General features: G+C 37.6%; 2 pseudogenes; one reads left to right on the forward strand and one right to left on the reverse strand.

Moving 5' to 3' along the window:
* Nucleotides 1-1,346: 1,346 nt before the first annotated feature.
* Nucleotides 1,347-2,297, reverse strand: LOC141507577 (olfactory receptor 52R1-like; annotated as a pseudogene).
* A 13,643-nt stretch (nucleotides 2,298-15,940) lies between these two features.
* LOC141507580 (tafazzin pseudogene) lies at nucleotides 15,941-16,531 on the forward strand (annotated as a pseudogene).
* The last annotated feature ends 288 nt before the right edge of the window (nucleotides 16,532-16,819 follow it).

The raw sequence follows: 16,819 nt of genomic DNA on the forward strand, positions 1-16,819 counted from the left end.
CCTTGATCTTACTTCCCTCCCCCCACCCCCTACAAAAGGCAATTTGTCAGTCTTTACATTGTTTCCATGGTAAACACTGATCCAAATTGAATGTGATGAAATAGAAATCATATCCTTAAGGAAGAAACATAAGGTATAAGAGACAGCAAGATCAGACAATAAGATATCAATATTTTTTTTCTAAATTAAAGGCAATAGTCCTTGATCTTTGTTCCAACTCCACATTTCTCTGGATACAGATGATATTCTCCATTGAAAACAGCACCAAATTGTCCCTGATTGTTGCACTGATGGAATGAATGTGCAAGTCCATCAAGGTTGATCATTGCCCTCATGTTGCTGTTAGGGTGTACAATGTTTTTCTGGTTCTGCTCATCTCACTCAGCATCAGTTCATGCAAATCCCTCCAGGCTTCCCTCAATTCCCATCTCTCCTGGTTTCTAATAAAACAATAGTGTTCCGAGACATACATATACCACAGTTTGCTAAGCCACTCCACTTGAATTGGATTTGAGTGAGAGGGTACTGTGCCTCACTGGCCTCACCTCTGCCAGTCATCTGGATCCAGAGGCCAGATAGGAATCAGGATGACTGGAGATGGTCCAGGATGTGAAGAAATCAGGGTTAACTGATTTTCACAAGGTCACACAGTAAGTGTCAATGTCTGATGCTGATTGGAACTCTCATCCTCCTACCTCCAAGGTCAGTGATCTATTCATACCACATATTGTATGGTATTTAGCACATTTGTCATAAGGTGTTGTTTGAGGTACCTAAAGTTAAATTATTTGTCCAGGGTCATACATCTAATAAGGGTCAAAGGCAGGATTTGAAATTACATCTGACTTTAGGATCAGCACCTTAATCACCAATGACAGATTGTCGCCTATGCAGTGATGTTAAATAAGAAAATGAAAATTTGTGTGATGGAAGTCCTATTTGGTGCAAGCATGAATACTTACTCTATTAAAGAGAGTGGCGGCAAAAAAAGCACCCACATTCTGCTAAATGATTATTTAATTGCTAGAAGCTAGCTCAAAATCTTGTATTGTCTTGCAGGTCTCATCTTTCAAAATGACATTAAAACCATAATACAGTCTTCCTGAACACCTTCTAAATTGAGACTCAGGAAGTCTCCTGGGCCAGAATCATTTTTTCTTCTTCTTTTGTGAATCTTAAGCACTAATAAAAGTTCATTCACTGATATTGCTCTTCTACCCATTTAGTGACAATTGGAAAGGATGGCTATTGGAGTCATATTAGGGTATTGTCAAGGAAGCATCATAGTTCATTGACCTCTTAACCACTGATTGGTTAAGGAGAGTGGTAGTTCAGTAGTCTTCATCTCAGATAACCTTCTGGAAAAAGGCATGAGCTACCCTTTCCAGGATCTGCTTAGTCTTCACACCATAGATGATGGGATTGAGCATGGGAGGCACCAAAAGGTAGAGTTCTGCTAACATTACCTGGATCACCCGAGGAACGAGGAACCCGCTGGCCAAAGAAATGGGTAAGAATTGTAAAAATGGCAGGAATATAAAAGGACAGGATGACACAAATATGAGAGGCACATGTTCCAAATGCTTTAATTCTAGCATCTCCTGATGGTAATCGCAGCACAGCCCAAAGTATCATAAGGTAGGACACAGCAATGATTATGATGTCAAAACCAACCACAGAAAGGGAGCCAAAAAGCCCATATCTACGATTTGCTCTGGTGTCTGCACATACAAGTTTCAGCACAGCCATATGCTCACAGTATGACTGGGGGATGATTCTGTTAGGACAAAAGGGTTTCCAGGTGACCATCAAAGATGTGGGGCTCACACGCAGCACACCTCTTACCATCACTGTCACACCTAGTTTGGCCACCACTGAAGTAGACAGAATGGTTGAATGGGGGAGAGGGAACAGATGGCCACATAGCGATCCAGGGCCATTACCATGAGAACACCAGACTCCACAGAAGAGAAGGCATGAATGAAAAAGACTTGGGTGAGGCAGGCATGATACTCAATCTCACAAGAACCAAACCAGAAAATTCCCAACATCTTAGGAAGGATAGAAGAAGACAAAACTAAGTCAGTGAAAGCTAGCATAGCCAGAAAAATATATATAGGTTCATGGAGAGTATGGTCTATATGTACCACATGGAGAATAGTAATATTTCCCACCAGAGCCAAAATATATATGGCACAAAATGGAAAGGCAATCCAAAATTGAGATTTCTTCAATCCTGGAATTCCAAGAAGGATAAAGGGTGAAGGATGGAAAGATTTATTTCCAGAAGATGACATCACATGATCTCTATTGCAAGCCATGTTTAGCAAAGGATGCTTACTGCCAAAAAAATTAACATATTTATCATTATAATAAAGTATAAAATATCATTTTTCTGTAAGTTAGTTCTGTGATCCAGAAATATAATTACAAGAAAATTACAATTGTTGTATTAGTTTTCTTTAAAATAAAAATGATAACACAAAGTATGTATATTTTATAAATTTATCAAGGAATACCTTTCAAATGTCACTATCAGTATTGCATATATGAATGTTTTAAAAAATTTAAAGCATAATATAAATGTCATCTACTATAATTAAGTATAACTACAAAATGTTAAATTCAATTCCAGCATCTTGAAAGTTGATTCAATAAAAATACACATACAATGTAATGCCAACAATTTCTACTCCTCAGGTTCTTTTCTGGTCCCAATCAGTTTTTTGAGGATCTTCTCCAGGACCTCCTTTTTCCACCATTTATTAATTTACTGTTTATCTATATCCTCTCCATTATTTTCATCAATGTTGTACAAGTAAGACATCACAACAAGTAATAATCTGCTAAGTAGATGAGTGCAAAATTAAATAGACCAAAGTAGAACATAAGAGTACACATGGGATGTCCTTTTTTAGTGATAGGTTTAACTCTTCTATTTTGAATGTAAATTTTTCTTGGACAAATGTGCCAAATCTTATTGGTTCTATTGGTTCTTTTTTTCTCCCTTCTTTATTTTTTCCCCAATTACATGCAAAGATAGTCATCAGCATCCTTTTGCAAGATTTTGAGTTCCACATTTTTCTATAATTCTCTCTTCCCTTCTCACTCCCCATGGAAGTGAACAATCTGATATAGGCTGTACATGTAAAATTGTATTTAACATATTTCCATATTAGGAATATTGTGAAAGAAAATATTGAATGGTGGGGGGAGGTTACAAGACAGAAAGAAACAACATAAAAGAAATTTTGGAGTGAACATGGATGCCTGTCTTTGCAATCATATTCCATAGCATTTTCCTCTGGATTTGGATGGCATTTTCCATAAAAAAGTCTTTCAAGATTGACTTGATCACTGAACTGCTTATAGTTGTTCATCTCACAATGTTGCTGTTAATTTGTGCAATGTTCTCCTGGCTCTATTCATTTCACCCAGCATCTGATCATTCAAATATTTCCAAGTTTTTCCAGAGTCCATCTACTTATTATTTCTTTTTTTTTAAGAAAGATTTTATTTTGAGTTTTACATTTTTCCCCTACTCTTGCTTCCTTCCCCCCACCCCCTACAGAAGGCAGTCTGTTAATCTTTTTGTTTAAGGTTTTTGCAAGGCAAATGGGGTTAAGTGGCTTGCCCAAGGCCACACAGCTAGGTAATTTTTAAGTGTCAGGTCAGATTGGAACTCAGGTACTCCTGACTCTAGGGCTAATAATCTATCCACTGCACCACCTAGCTGCCCCCTGATTTCAAGCATTCTTTAATTAAGTTGTTAAACATTTTTCAATTTTTCTTTTAGGAAATGCTGGTTTATATCCTTTCACCAATTATCTTTTAGGGAATGAGTTGGGGACCAATAGCTGTTTATTATCTTTTATATGTTTGATATCAAACTCTTCTCTGAGAATTCTGATGCAGGTTTATCTATTTGACTATTTAATCATTTAATCATTTTCTAATTCTAGTTGCATTATTTTTGTATATGAATCTGCAGAAGCCTTTATATTTCACATATTTAGAGTTACCTATTTTATCAAGTTTACTCATTTCAATCCTAGTTTTGTTCTCTGGGGAACCTACTTCATAAGCATTTAATGAACAATATAATAAGACAAACATATCAAAGTAATTTGGGAAATATTGCACACTTATTCTACTTAAATCCAATAGGTTCATAGGGCTTTGTTTCCATGGTCAGGGTCATTAAGAGGCTCACAAAGGTATCACAGAATCACAAGACTGAAAGAAACTTTAAAAAAAAATCTAGGCAACCCCTTATTTGATATGTGAGGAAGCTGAGGTCCAGTGAAGTAAAATGACTTAGTAGGACTATCAGAGTCTAATCTTCTCATTTTACTCTTGAGAAAACTGAGGTTAAAAGAGGCTGTGACTTTCTCAGGTTTAGGAGTTAAACTCAAATTTTTTTCTGATTACATACCCACCTTCTATTCCCTGTACTTCCAACCTTCTTTATCTATGATCAATAACTAACAAGTGGCAGAACCAGAATTTAAACAATTTCTCTTGACTACAAACCCATTTTCATTCCATAAAAGAGAAACACAAGCTTCCTTTTTTGTCAGGAGTATTAATTTGCCCAGAAAATATTTTCTACCATATAGTTTTCATGAATATATTCCCAACTTTCAACTCTATGATTAATGAATATACTGAAAAAAACAGTCATAGAATGAAAAAATAATTTACAATTGAAGTGACTTAAAATATTAACTTTGCAACAAATAGGTAAGCAAATATATGTTCCAAAGTGCATTTATTCACTCAATACTCATTTCAAAAGTATTAGTGACAGTTCTACCCAAATTAAATTACTTATTCAGTGCCATACCAATCAAACTACCAAATGACTATTTTACCAAACTAGAAAAGATAGTAGCAAAATTCATCTGGAGCAACAAGATCAAGAAAATCAAGGGAACTGATGGAAAAAAAATATAATGGAAGGTAGCCTAGCTCTATAAAGTGGCAGTCATCAAAACTGTCTGGTAGTGGTTAAGAAATAGAGTAATGCATCAGTGGATTAAGATAGGTTCAAAAGAAACAGTAATAAATGACTACAGTAACATATTGCTTGATAAACCCAAAGACATTAGCTTCTGGGATAAGAACTCACTATTTGACAAATATTGTTGGGAAAAATAGAAGATAGTATGGCAAAAACCAGGCATAGACCCACATCTCACACCCTATATCAAACTAAGGGCAAAATGGGTATAGGATTTAGACATAAAGTGCAACACCATAGTCCAATGAACAGAACAAGAAATACACTATCGGTCAAGTCTATGAAAAGGGGAAAAATTTATCACTAAAGAATAAATAGAGTACATTATAAAGTGCAAAATGAATAATTTTGACTATAGTAAATTAAAAAGTGTTTTTTCTCACATTAAAGATTTTTTTATTTATTTTGAGTTTTATAATAATTCATTAAAAAGGTTTTGCACTAATAAAACCAATTGCTGCCAATATTAGAAGAAAAACAGAAAGCTGGGTAACAATTTTTATAACTAGGGGCTCTAATAAATGTCTTATTTCTAAAATATATGGAGATTACATTAAATTTATAAGGTTACAAGTCATTTCTCAATTCATATCAAAGGATGTGAACAGACAGTTTTTAAATGAAGAAATTAAAGCTATAGATAATCATATGAAAAAATGCTCCAAATCATTACTGATTACTGCAAATTAAAACAACTAAGAGGTTTCACCTCACACCTATCAGATCAACTAAGATGACATAAAGAGAAAACAATCAAGGTTGTAGAGGTTGGTGGAGAATTGAGATATTAATGCATTGTTGGTGGGGTTGTGAATTGATCCAACTGTCCTGGAGAGCAATATGGACCCATGCTCAAAGAGCTATAAAACTGATCATACCCTTTGACCCAGCAATTCCAAAACTTAGACCTATATTCAAAAGAAATCATAAAAAATGGAAAAAAAGTTCCACTTGTTCCAAAACATTTAAAGCAGCGTTTTCTCTTTTTGTAGTGGCAAAGAATTGGAAATTAAGGGGATGTTCATCAATTGCAGAATGATTGAATAAGTTAAGGTATATGAATGTTAGGGAGTACTATTGTTCTATAAGACTCCATGAATGGTCGAACTCTAGAGAAGAATGGAATGAATTATATTAAATAAAACCAATGTAACCAAAATCAGAAGAAATGAAGAAAGATAGGAAACAACTTTCACAGATGATGTTCCTGATAAAGGATTCATTTCTAAAATCTATAGAGATCTGAGTAAAAGTTATAAGAATGCAAGACATTGCCCTATTGATAAATTATCAAAGGATTTGAACAAGCAGTTTTCAGATGAAGAAATTAAAACTATCTATAGTCATCTAAAATGCTCCAAATAAATATTAATAGAGAATTTCAAATTAAAACATCTCTGAAGTACTGCCTTACACCTATTGAATTGACTAAAATAACTAAAAATAGAAAATGATCAATGTTGGAGAGGATGTGGAATTGGTGGATCTAACTGATCTAGCCTTCTGGAGAACAATTCAGAACTATTGCCCAAAGGGCAATAAAACTGTGCAATATCCTTTGATCTAGCAATACCACTACTAGTTCTATATCCCAAAGAGACCATAGAAAAGGACCCACTTGTACAAAAATATTTATAGCAATTCTTTTTTTGTATTAGCAAAGAAGTGGAAACTGAGAAAATGTCCATCAATTGGGGAATGGCTAAATGAGCTATGTAGTAAATTATGAGTGACTTGATTTCAGAAGAGCATGGAAAGACTTGCATGAACTATGTTGAGTAAAGTGAGCAGAACCAGGAGAGTATTATGCACACTAACAGCAACACTGTGATTTGATCAACTATGATAGATGCAACTCCTTGCAGCAGTAAAGAAATCAAGGGACAATCCTGAGAGGCATCTTATGGAAAATACCATACACATTCAGAGAAAAAACTGAATTCTGAATTCAGAATGAAGCATGCTATATTAACTTTTTAAAAACTTCTCTTTTTCTTTCTTACTGGTGTCCCCCCTCCCCAGTTCTAAATATTCTTTCACAGTTTGACTAAAATAGAAATATGTTAAACTTGATTTTACATGTACAATTTATCAGACTGTTTGCTGCCATGGGGAGGTGGGAAGGAAGGATGATGAGAATGTGCAACTCAAAATCTTGTAAAAGGATGAATGTTGAAAACTATCTTTGGATGTAATTAGAAAATAAATAAATACATACATAAAGGGTCAAAAGAGCAAAGGGATTGTTTTTGTTTTGTTTTGTTGTATAAGATTTTGGACAACTTGGACATGTTTTAAGATGGAAATATCACTGAGTATTTCTTGTCTGCCAGTTGCCATTTTGAACACACAAAAAAAGAGGATGATTATTATAGAAGAAAAAGATTGACTGGGAGTGGAGAGAGGAGATAGCAATAACTATATCTAACAACCCTCATCAAATTCTTTTTATTGCCAAAGGAGGAATTTTCCCATCAATCCTTTTAAAACTGCATAAAACAAACTCTTAGGAAGGCATTTGAGATTCTCAACCCAGTATATAGTCTATACTTCTCTATCTTTTCTGAAACAGAAGTTTGAGATGCATCATCAAACAATCTTTCAAACTAAGTAAACTAGCAGTAAGTCTATGGTTTCTGTTGGATCTTTTCCAGGTATGTCTTACTCTTTCTAACTCTCTTTTGGGTTTCCTTGATACATATCCTCAGGTGGTTTTTCCATTTCCTTCTCCAACTCAATTTACAAATGAGGAAATTGAGACAAGTTAAGTGATTTAAGCAGGGTCATACAGCTAGTAAGTGTCTTAGGCCAGATTTGAATTCAGGTATTTGTTTCTCCAGATCCAGAGTGATATCCACTGCCTAGATATAAACCTAGCTGCCAAGCCATAACTCTAGAATTCCCCTAAATCTACTAGTTTAAAAACCTTGTAAAGGAAAAGTTAATTAATCTGATAGCACATAACATTTTTAATTACCCCTTCCTTTTCTAATCTTTTCAAAGGTATTGGAAAGATTAGTTTCCTGATATCTCAAAGGAAGAAGAGGAGAGAAATGGGAAGGTACTCACATCTTTTGATTCCTCTTCCTTAATCTCTTTACAGGATGTTGCATCTAGCATCTGGTATGAAAGAGAAATTGAACCATTTCTATTTTCCTCTGATTTACAAGCTTCTCTTGGACCGTATGTAACTCAGTACTTAAAGTCCTTGATTAGAAACCAGGAAACTTAAAGATGAATCCCAGATTTAATACCTGCTCACTTTTTGACAACTGGGACTTTGGTTTTACCACCTGATTCCTATTCCAGGCTAATCCCATTATTGCACTGTTACCAATAATATAACACCTGAAAAATTAAGATAATTATATCCATTAGCATTTACCTTGAAGATACTTAGACCTCTAGAAAGTTGTTTTTCTGGAAATTCAGGTATGTGATTGACATATCAGGTCAATGAGTATAGCAGTGCAAAATGCAAATGGAAATTGTATATTTCTTCTATTCTATCCCTGAGCTTCTATGTAAAGTCTTCTATTGGCCTCAGTCTTCTCGTTTGATCCTAGAATTGGTTTATGTGATACCTGCAGTAGCTCAGAGCCCCAGAAAAGTCAGTCCAGTGATATGTTTCCTTGTTTCCTGTAGTCTGGGATTTTAAAGACAAAGGATTGGCTGCTCAGTCTGAACAATGTTGAATTTTCATTACTGTTTATTCCTTCAATTCTTGGAATATTGGAATCCATTGAGAGGTCATTCTGTCGATTATCAGCTTGAAGTCCACACTGCCTCTCTCCCTAGCTTAGTTAGATGGTGATCTCTCATGTTATTCCTTATAGGCAGTGTGGGAAGAGAAACAGCTGCCTTTTGAGGCAGATCAATTTTCACTCCATCACTTAACAATTGGGTGACTTTGGGCAGGTCACTTATAATGTCTTATGCATGGTAGGAGCTAATAGATGCTTAATTGATTGACTGTGATCTAGAAAATATGCTTGATCATATCCGAACCCCCTATCTTATGGGATTATCATAAGGAAAATGGTTTGACAATTTTAGAGTTCTTGACCCAGTCAGAATAGAGAGATTAGGAACCATGAGAAGGAGCAATCCTTTGAAAATGAGAGAAAGCTAAGGTATTTAATAAATTGTGTGTTGACCATCTGGTCATAGCTGAATTACTGATAATCAAACCAAAACACATTCATCTACTTTTCCCCCTTTTCTAGTAGCAAGCTCCAGAATATGGGACAAATATCCCTGTGCCTCACTTTGCAGGACTAGGGCTGCCTCTATTGTACTCATGGAGTTGAGATCAACACTTACCAGATTCCTTCATGAGGGAGAAGTCCTCTTGTCCTCACACTGCCCCAGAGCTGAAAAAAAGATAGAAGCTGCTCCCTATCTAGAGTCAGGAGAGAAAACCTGCTTCTTTTTCCCGATGGTCCTTAATGAGGGAACCTCTAGGATGAAATTTTGGCATCAGATCATTAGATCTAAGTGTGTTTTCCAAGCTTAAATTCAATGGAGAATTGTCACTTGGGTCATGATGTTCCCTGTGCTGTAGACCAATAAACAAAGTGATGAGGCCTAGTAGTGTTGGTTTCTAATTGACAAATAGACCCAGATATGAATGTAGAGATGACCAGAAAAGGATAAAAGAGAAATGGAGGAAGAAAGAAAGGCATAAACCTATACTATGGAGCCCTAGAAGAAGGAGAGACCTTCTTGTAGAACTGAGGGAGCTTAGTTCTACAAAGATATTTATCTTATATGAAAAAAACCTACTGGAAGAATAAACTTGTAAATGTGTTCTCTGTCTCTCTCTCTCTCCCCCTTCCCCCTCCCTCTCTCTCTCTCACACCACACAGACACACACACACACACAAATCCTGGGCATGGGAAGTTAGAGAACAACCAAGCAAGACAAAGGTTTAAGAATCTGAGAGAGAATGCTTTTTCTTTAATTTAACATTTTATTTTCCTCAAATACATGTAAAAGCAATTTTCTACATTTGTTTCTAAAACTGATTTCTAGGATTTCTCCCTCCCCACCCTACTCATTGAGAAGTTAAGCAATTTGATAGAGGTTATACACATTTAGTCATGTAAAACATGTAGTTTGCTTTGGTCAGTATTTATTCAATTAATTAACTCAATTAACATAAACCCATCAAAGTTATCTGGAATCATTGTTTTTCTGAGAACAGAAATAATTCATGATTAATCATCTTACAATATTGTTTTTACTATTTACAGTGTTCTGCTTCCACTTATTTTACTTTGCATCAGTTCATGTAAATATCAGGTTTGTCTAAGAACATACAACTCATCATTTCTTATAGCAGGATAGTATTCCAGCACAATTATGAATCACAAACTGTTCAGTCATTCCCCAAGAAATGGATATCCCTTCAACTTCCAATTCTTTGACATGCAAAAAAGTGCTATAAATATTTGAGCATAGTTCCAAATTGTTCTACATAATGGTTGAATCAGTTCACAGCTCTATTAACAATTGTGTCTCAAGTTTTCCACATTCCCTCCCACATTTGTTATTTTCCTTTTCTGTTCTCTTTGCCAGTCCAAAAGGTGTGAGGTAGTACATTAGAATAGATTAGAAATAGATGTAATTTTCAGTTCTCCAATCAATAATGATTTAGAGCATTATTTTTTCATATGGCTATAGATTCCTTGGATTACTTCACCTGAAATCCTTCTTTTCTTATATTTTGATCATATGACAATTGGGAAATGGCTCTTATTTTTATAAATTTGGCTCATTTCATATTTATCTGAGAAATGAGGCCTTTATCAGAGAAACTTGCTTCAAATTTTTTTCATAGTTAAGATTAGTAACTATCTTTCCCTCCATACTATTCCTCCCCATTATTTAATCTATCTTCTCTCTCCTTTTGCCCTGTCTCTCCTCCTTAAAAGTGTTTTACTTCTGACTACTATCTTCCTCAATTCACCCACCCTTCTATGAGCCTCTTGATTTGAGGGGGAAGGGAAAAAAGTGGAGGGAATAGGTGAAGGGACTTTGACATGAACTGTGGGCAGTTCTTGACCTCTTTGACAGAGGATTAGTTGTCAGCAATAACTATGTGATCAGGAGTCAAGAATGAAATAGGCTGATATCTCGGCAAGATCAGCAAAAGAGACTAAATGATGCCTAAAAGGAACTTCTTAAGTACACTATAAATGGGAGAAAAGTACTTTCAGCAACTTGAAATTGTGTGTTACCCCTGGGTTTTAAGTGTTCCCTTAGATTGAGGCCATTTCTTCTTGTATTCCCTATGTACCAGAGTGAAAGTCTTACCAACTTCTGGTAGGGGAGGATTTTTTAATCAACTGGGATTTTTTCTACCACCTTATTAAATATACCCTTTCAAAATGTTATTTAAGACTTTTTGACTATCAGAAATTGATAATATTTTGGTTGGGAAGAGGGAAACACACCAGTGGGAGCTTTGTTGTTTTTTAGTCATGTTCAACTCTTTGTGACCCTATGTGGGGTTTATTGCCAAAGATACTGGGGTGGTTTGTCAATTTTTTCCTCCAACTCATTTATAGATTAGAAAACTGAGGAAAATAGGAGGTTAAGTGACTTTTCCAGAATGAAACAGATCTAATAAATGTTGGAGATGCATATCTAAGCTCAGGAAGATAAATTTTTCTAACTAGAGGCATGGTATTCTATCACCACATCAACTAGTTCTCCCCTGACCTCCTTGCAATCCCTCATAAAGTCTTGCACTTGACTAAATATCTGTCTTCTAGATCTGGAATTGCTTCACTCCTTACCTGTATCTCCTAGCTAACCAAGCTTATGTCAAACTAAAATCACACCTTCCTGAAGAAGTAAGTCTTTCCTATTTGGGTTGAATAGTCTGCACCTAATATTCTTGTCACACAGAAAATTGCTTCTCTCTCTTTCAAACCACTCTCCAACTCCTGAATCTCTGTTGAGTTGGATATATTTCTATAACCATGGATGAATGAGCTTTTTTCATATTCCTCCTTTGAATGGCTAGCTCACATCACCACCCCTTCTCCTATTTGCTACAACCCACCAGATGAAGTGGAGTAGATCCAGATTTTCACCTCTTCCTATCCCCAAATGCCTTTCTCTGAAATGCAGAGAATGGACTCCTAACTCTTTGTTGAGGAGAGACTTCCAATGACTTACAGTAAACCATCGCACCTACTCTTTATCATACAGGCTTGCCATTGTCTCCCTGATTACTTGATTTGGAGAGGTATTTCTTTGGAATCTTAGGTACAATGTCATCATCTTTCCAGTTCCTTTCCTAAATGGCTTGGGATTATTCTCTGTCCCAGAATCAAATCTAACTCTGTGTTGGCTTTCAAGCCTACATCTCTCTATCAGAACTTAGTTCCCTAGAGAGTAGGATGGGTCTTAGTTCATTGTTGGTGACTGAGTTCCTGGCTTAGTCTACTGTAGGTGAATGGGATGGCTGCCCACATTTCCTAGTGCCTGGCTGTACTTTCTCCCATAGAATAATTCAGAAGAATGAACAAGGTCATGAAGTACCACTTTGATCTCTCCTGTTTTACCCCATCCCTCTAGTTAACAGGGTTTTTACAAAACTATCTCTAATGTGAAAATGACAAAGTAAGTCAGAGACAGAGTACCAGTAAAGCAGATAGTGGTTTATTAATTATTTTCTTCACAAAGAACAGATTTGCAAATCATGGGATTACTCCTCTCCTTGGAGCTCTATCTTGCCTATGTGGAGTTAGATATTTTATATGAGATCCTAAGTGGGCAAGTAGATCACAGAACAATAAGATTCAGGGCTTAAATGATCTTCCCAGGTCAAGTTCATCATGCAGGGTAATACAATGCAATCATCACTTGTGACTGTCCAAATAAGTAGGAGTCCTGTAGGCACATCTGGGTTGATCTATAGTTTTGGGGTTACAGTACAAGTTATACTGATTCACCAGGCAAGTACAATTCAGGGGGGAAGATGCAGGATCGGTCATGATTAAAGCAAATTACTATTTTGTTTATGGTTTCCCAGGCCCAGAGTCTGCCAGTAAAAAAAAGGATCTCTGGAAACTAAATTATTATTATTAAATTCATTACATATATATTAATCAATATAAAAATCATTTTCCATTGAAACTCTCCTTCATGGCCTCCCCTTTCCAGAGATTTATTATATTGTGTGGATACCCTCTGACAGATTCACCTCACAATCAACCGTATCCCCCACATCCACTCATGCCTTTAGAATCACCCCAAACTCCCTGATGACATTCTTTTTTTGCAAGGCTTTGAAATGTCCAATGGATGCCCAGAGCCTGGCCTGTTTTACCCCCAGACCCCTCTCCCTTTTTTTTTTTTGCTTTTTCAGTCTTCCTACCCCTTTCTAAACCCCTCAGTGTTTCTAGTACATACCATTTGGGAGACCTCTAGCCTACCCCACCTTTTTTACTTTCTTCCCACCATCTCCTGGCTTCCAGACTAAGTGTGATGAAGTAGACCCTGCTAACGTTCAGGGTCAAAAGGGGGAGGGTGACTGTGTAAGAATTCATCAAGAAAGGACAGCTGCTGAGAGATGCTTGGTCTCAACAAGTCATCTTCCACAACTTCTTCCAGGATAGCCAGAAAAGTGAGGATGTGTGAGTTACTCAGGCCTGGTTGACTAGCAAGATACTGAAAACCTCCTGGGGGCTGAACATCCTGAAACACCTGAGTCAGATTTTCCAAGTGGTTCAGCAGCTGTCCAGGGGCTAGCTTTTCCAAGACTGCCAAGATGTCTTCCAGAGGGTCTGGCACTGATTCTTCTGAGTCTGCATCCTCCAGGACTTGCATCAACTCCTGTATATAATCTTGAAGGTCCAGCAGCCACAGTCTGACAAGCAAAGGCTGCAGTTGACCAAGGGAGGCCATCAGATTAAGCAAGTTCTCTGGGAATTGTGGCCAGTCAATGATGTCTTGGACATAATGGATCAACAGTCTGTCCAGTGTCCAAGAGGGAATTTTGGTCAGTATGGCTTGTTGGACCATCTGCAAGGACTGAAGGTCTTCAAAAAAGTATTCTTCTTCCAGTACTGTTAAGCTGTCATCCAGGGCTTGAAGCTTTTCTCTCAAGGTCATTCTCAAGCTCTGTTCTCCTCTTTCCTTCTTGTTCTTTGTCTTTTTTGTCTTCTACTTCTCCCCTTTCCCTCTCTCCTTCCTCTGGCAGGCAATTTGATAGAATGCTACTCCTCTGCTCCTAGGTTCAGAATGAGTGGGGTCTTGCCTAAAGGAGGCAAACTATAGAGTCAAGAAGGAGGGGCTCCTGGAGCATAGCCAGTGAAATGTAGGATTGGCTTAAAGCCCCCTTCCTCTAGACCTGAGTTCACACTTCATCACCAAATGCTTTGGAATTCACAAATCCTTTTCAGTTTCTCTTGTCTCCCCCCCCCCCCACCCCAGCCCATATCAACTTCTCTATGTTTTTGGTTACCTGAGTTATCTCTCTATTCTCTTCATTGTCTTCACTGGGCACTTTCAGCTTGGGGAGAATTTGTTGCCTCTAGAGATATATCTCTAGTGAAACTCTTGACTCTGATGTGCAGGCCTAATAAATTCAGTTGAATGCAATCTTTGGGGGATTGAAGGGGCAGATGCTCTCCTCCAATTGCAAAGAGACTGGTATCTCAATTCTTTTGGGTGGGTGTGAATCAGCACTGATCGACATGTGGTACCTTAAGAGATCCTCAGGGGGTTCAAGGTTTATATAGCCTCAGAAATGTGGATACTTTTGATGGTGAAAATGAATTCTGATTGTTTAACAAGTAACCAAATGAGAGAATCATATTTCAGTGATGAGTCTGTACAGAACTTTGCAGGTCCAACAGTCACAGAGAGACAAACATAGGCTACAGTTGACTGAAGGAGACCCCAAGATTAATCAATATCACTTGGAATTTAATGAACTTTGATTATTTTATTTGCTTCTAACTTACTCCCAGGCATGGGCAATCTAAACAAAGAATCCAAACTTGAGTAGAAGACGGTGGGTCAACAAGAAGTTGGATCTGCTCTGACAAAGGAAATTCTGATTTCTGAAGTCTCCCTAGATATCTTTAGTTAACAGAGTTTGATTTCTTTCTTAAAGATCAAGCTTTCAACCCAAATCACTCTGGCTCTCATTGATTGGCTAACAATAGGTCCCAACTGAAGCCCATTGAGTCATTTATTTGGGCCCTGATATCTCAGAATGTAAAATAGCAATTATTTCTGTTCAGGCCAGAAACCCTGACAGTCTTTTCCTTTTCTGATTGATTTTTTTTGACTGGAATATAAGAGGTCATTCTTTACCTCATTTCTTACCTAACTTTAATCACTGAAAGGACTTTGCTTCACCCAACCTGAGACCAGGGAAAGACTTGATCTTAAAATGGCTTGAGGTCTCTGCAGGGAGCAGGGTGGTAGTGGCCTCCCTCTCTCTGTCCTTCCTCAGAATCTGGTTACCTTGGGCCCACCTGGATAGTAAGTGGTCTACAGAGACTCCCCCTCCCTACCTGCCCAGACAGACCTTCATTCCATCTGCCACCTCCTCATTCTGGTCTGATCACCTTGGGTGCTGCTCCCTTGCTTAACAATTGTTGGTGAATATACCCTCCTGTGCCTAGACCTACAGCCAGAGGAATGACTGAGGTCATCCTAAATATGCTTCCAGAGGAGGGGAGAGTGAGGGAAGGGATGGGGTGGGGTGAGGTTCCAGAACTTTCCAATGTTGTTTCCCTTTCTCCATCCCCTTCCAGGTCATCCTTGGGTGACAATGGGGGAAGAAGCCCTGACAGTCTAATAGTATGTGCTCACTGATCAGAACCTTGATCAGACAGCTGATATCATCTCTGCCTTGCTCATGGCAAGATGCCGCTGCAGTGAAATGACCTTTCCCCTTGTTGATTCCTCTGTCTTGGACTCTGACCAGCATTGTGTGTACCTACAGCTGCTTTTGGATCAAGAACATGAACCATCTTAATGTACACAAGAAGGAGATTCTTTACAAACTGATAGAGAATCAAGATCTGGACATACCACTCATCCCTGTCTCCAATCACGAATCCTGCATGGATGGTCCAAATCTCTTAGGGGATCCTGAAACTTCATCACTGAGACTGATAAGATAGATACCAGCACCTGCAGATATGTTTGACTAAGGAATTTCATTGTCATTTCTGCCATTCATGAAAGTGTGATCCTGTATGTCAAGGGGATGGCTACCAAAAAGGAATGGACTTATTCTGGATAAACTCAACAATGGGACCACATGCTCCCTGAAGCCAGGAATTTATTCCTTTTAAATGGGGAGTAGAACACCCAAATACCTCAACCCCATTACCCTCCCACTTTGATACATTGGAATGAGTGATATACTTGCCACTGTTTCACTCTCTTTCCCCAGATCTGGACAGAAAATCACCATGTTCATTGAGAAGCCACTTAGCATCCTGTCTATCCTTGAATTGTCTCCCAGCTGAGAAGAAATCAGCAGGAAAAGCTGAAGCCCAGGGAATAGAAAGGAGTTGCTGTCTGAAGTCATAGAAAGTGTTTTGTAACTTAAAAGTCTATCCAAATTTGAACACAAGCTTGACTTGACCCAAAGTTGACACCACCCTATGTAGTGGCAGAGACCAGGCCTAACCAGGCCAATCAACATGAAGCAAGGCATTTAAGTACATGAAGACCACCAGCATAAAGTTGAGAATCTGTAGGATGATTCTTGAACAGAACCTTGAAGGAACATAGGTATTCTATGGTAGAAATGA

Source organism: Macrotis lagotis, chromosome 1 (assembly GCF_037893015.1).
Source record: "Macrotis lagotis isolate mMagLag1 chromosome 1, bilby.v1.9.chrom.fasta, whole genome shotgun sequence".
In the NCBI taxonomy this organism is placed as follows: domain Eukaryota; kingdom Metazoa; phylum Chordata; class Mammalia; order Peramelemorphia; family Peramelidae; genus Macrotis; species Macrotis lagotis.